The 3691-nt window shown below is 45.4% G+C and overlaps 2 protein-coding genes across 4 annotated transcripts in view; one reads left to right on the top strand and one right to left on the bottom strand.

The window, feature by feature from the left end:
- Positions 1 to 3691, bottom strand: part of eno4 (enolase 4) — a 189626-nt gene that overhangs the window by 99706 nt on the left and 86229 nt on the right. The window lies entirely within an intron of this gene.
- The window catches only part of LOC126406528 (uncharacterized), a 16327-nt gene continuing 12713 nt past the window's right edge, over positions 78 to 3691 (top strand). Inside the window, exons 1-3 of one of the 3 annotated variants that reach the window (XR_007571707.1) lie at positions 98 to 409; positions 891 to 1019; positions 1108 to 1763. The gene's annotated coding sequence lies outside the window, so the exon portion shown is untranslated. Of the gene's footprint in view, positions 410 to 429; positions 1020 to 1107; positions 1764 to 3691 lie in introns of those variants that run through there. The other 2 variants (XM_050070845.1, XM_050070846.1) reach the window with 2 other exon arrangements.

The following is a 3691-nucleotide window of genomic DNA, read 5'->3' as shown; positions in this document are numbered from 1 at the left end:
AGAGAGAGAGAGAGAGAGAGAGAGAGTGTGGGCCGGCTATAGGGGGTGGGGGTTGGGGCACACACACGCAAACAGAGAGAGATACCCATGATGGAAAAACAGCCCCAAATGTGACGGAGACAACAGCTGGGAGCAGAAGCGCTTGTCGACCGGCGTGGAGAAATGCGCGTCTGATGTGAACGGGCTCGCGCGAGAATTTCGGTGCGCTGCGAAGCGCAGCACTTCGCTGGCAGTGTGGCCCACCTGTAATTGCGCAGTGGTGGCACCTGCGTTATTTGGTCTTCCCCTCACGGGCGCGCTCACTTCTACCTGGCGTTTACCTGGTGAGGGCTGTGTGTGGCGTGCTCCGGTTGGCGTGCTTTGTGTGTGTCGTGCTCCGGTTTCTGTACCCAAACTTGGGACTCATAAGGTAGGCATTGTGATGGAAATTTTATACTTCATGAAGAGAGATGTGAACTGAAGTCACACGCAGGAATGTTCAATGTAATTGTGTAATGTGACCTGTGACCCTTTGTGTTGTTTCATGACACATGTAAGGTATTGAATAATCACTCAAGGTATTGAATATATACTCAAGGTTATCACTTCCTTCTTGTGAATGATTCCTTTAAGTGCAGAAGGGCAGAGTGATAACACACCCACAGAGATAGATAAATACCAAGCTTTTCTCCTCAGACGTTGAGTCTTCATTTTGTAACCGACCTGCGTGTTGCTCTGTGAATGCTCTTGTTCAAGATTAAACCCTTGTTTGAATTTTGAGCTGACTCCGCTCTCCTTCCTCCAGTTCTAAATTATTGCAGAATTATTTTAACAGGCATGGGTGCTGCAATGTTTGTGTACTGTTAAAGCGTATTATGGTATCACAGCTGCCATGACTCTTCGCTTTACAGCGGCGTTGGCCGTTCCTGTTGTGTGCAGCTTCGGAGGGGACTTTGAAAAGCGTGGTGTCTGCTCTTCCTCACTGCGAGACGGTGACTGGGTTTGAGCTGTGCGCTGTGCGTTAAGCTCCCTTCGCTCCGGTAAGCTCGCTCTGTTTTTTTATTTCTACTTCTGCTAGTTCTGTTAACTTTATGTTAACAGGTTGTCCTGCTCTCTGTCCTGCTGTAGCTGAGGCCCCAGCTTGTGGCTTCTTCTCCTCCTCTGCGCACTGTGTGGGGCTGCACTCCGTAGCCCGGTGACGTGGGCTGTCAGCTGGGCATCCTGAAGAATGGCTATCCACGGCCTCCAGCCCCAGTGCAGCCGCTCAGTTTTCCACTGCTGTTCTGCCGGTTTTCCCCAGACTGATTAAAGCACACTGTAACGCGGCTGTGCATTCATGCGGCGTTGGACCTCTGTGTTATATTTGGAAGTCCGTCTCCTGTCCCCATATTTACCAGTGTACCAATCTGTGTGACCTTCTGTTGTTAAGAGTACTCAGGTTTGAGTGTATTCCCTAGGGTGCAATTCCACAGGTGGCGTTGTCGGTTCATTTCTCTCTCCTCTCCATTTGACCACACATGCATAACGTTAATGTATGCATATCCGCTCCCAAATAACGCAGCGCATCTATGCCGGTGAATCCACCATGGTGGATGAATGATTCAGTTGAATTCAACTCCCAAGACGATCCTCACCTAGCTGTCAATTCGATTGAGACTGGCCAATAGGAATGTGGCCCCGCCCATGACATTATTTTCACAGTGAGAGCAAAATCCTGACACGAGAGCAAAGACTTAGGTTTTGAGAGAGAGAAGAAAAATGTTTTGAGAGAAACAATTTCTTTTGAGAGAGAGAGAAAATGTTTTCACACTGATAGCAAAAAATAATATTTGAGAGTAAAAAAGTTTTTTGAGAGAGTTTTTTCTCGGAAATTATTTTTTAAATCTCAGATCATTTTTTTTATATTCTATGACAAAACACTTTCTCTCAAAACTTATTTTAGTCTCGAATATTATTATTTTTTGTTATCAGTGTGAAAACTTTTTCTCTCAAACATTTTTTTCCCTCTCATATCATTTATTTTCTCGCATGTAATAAAGACACAAATATAGCTCCATAGTGCACAGGTGCAAAGATTCTGGGTGAGCGGCCGGAGCAAAATTGGAGCGAGAAATAAGTCTCCGCTCCACCTTTTAAAAAAAATAGCCGCTCCTCGCTCAACACAAAATCCTTCCACTCCCCGCTCAGCTCCGCTCCAGCTCCGCTCCGTTCACATGCTCTGGATCCATGTCACACAGTATAGCTTGCACTAAATTGCTTGATTGTTTAAATCTCACAGTCTGTAGGAGGCTAAAATCTTTGCTCACCCAAAATAGATGACTGCCAGCTAACAAGCAGCACAACAAAGCAACCTTTATTTATTCATGTACTGGTAACGTAACAACTGGGCCTAGCATTAGTCCAACAGTGCAGTCTAAGCAAGACTATTAACATTTGTCACTGTATTTGTAACATGTCTTGATTTTAATTTTTGCAATGAATTTTGGTTGTGATCTTGTTGTATTCAGGTTTTGGGTAGTTGGCTTTGCCAAAGTGAAATTAATTAATCCCACAGACAAAGTCCTGCATGCAACTAAACATCCTTTTTACTCACCTTTATACAACAGAGATCAGACACATACTCATATAATTTGGCTTTACACCTAGCTACTCATGCAAGAGATAACCTAAGCTTTCACATGTTCTTAAACTCTGACCAACCACATGTGGTGAGGCAGAACCTCCCCGCTGTGATTTGGCTATCTTCTGTGTAGTTTTCCCTGGTCAGCCATTTTGTCCTGCACAGTGTGTGGCATTACACATTGTAAACTCAAGCATGACCACATCCAATCACACACACACACACACACACACACACACACACACACACTATGAGGGGTGAAACATATCAGCGAACACACACACATTCACTGTGTACTTGATACGTGTACATTATATGTGCAACCATCACCGTGTACTTGCTTCGTGTGCACTGCGCGTGCATTTACCGTGTACTTGTTACACATGCAATGCGTGTGCATTCACCGCGTACTTGTTACACGTGCAATGCGCATGCAATGCCTGCACACGCCTAGACGTGTGGTTATATGAGGGGTGAAACATATCAGCGAACACACACACACACACACACTGCATTCACTGCGTACTTGATACGTGTATATGAGGGGTCAAACGTTTCACCCAACCACACTACAACGCGTCACTTGCGCCTACTTAGGACACATCAGATCTAATCAAACCGCGTGAGCACACGCCTACATTTTACATAGAGTTACTATGGAGACACGAGTGTTACACACATGCCCGCTACATGACGCGCAGGCGTTGTGCGCTCCACTCACATGACGCGCTCACGCGTCTTATAAGTACGCGTGCACAGCATTTTACAAACGCTACACATACACTACACCTGCGTGCGAATCTCGCACACCCATAGTGCATGTACACATCATTAACACCTGAACGCGTCAGATTACTTTGGCAAACTGTCTGTCTCCATAGTTTACATGTGCAGGCAGGCGTGTGCAGGGGCGGAAATCCCTGGGGGGAAAGGGGGGACATGACTCCCCCTTCAGTAAAGCTGTACCCCCCTAGAATAATTTGAGACACAATTAATAATTTTTGAACAATGCAGCAGTATTTATTGAAAGCACAATGTAAGCGGTGCTCATTATAATCACGCAATAATGTGCTATTTAAATCTTAAAAGATT

The sequence above is a fragment of the Epinephelus moara genome, chromosome 19 (assembly GCF_006386435.1).
Source record: "Epinephelus moara isolate mb chromosome 19, YSFRI_EMoa_1.0, whole genome shotgun sequence".
NCBI classification, from domain to species: Eukaryota; Metazoa; Chordata; class Actinopteri; order Perciformes; family Serranidae; genus Epinephelus; species Epinephelus moara.
Note: the sequence above shows the minus strand (reverse complement) of the source record. Positions and strands in the feature narration are given on the sequence as shown.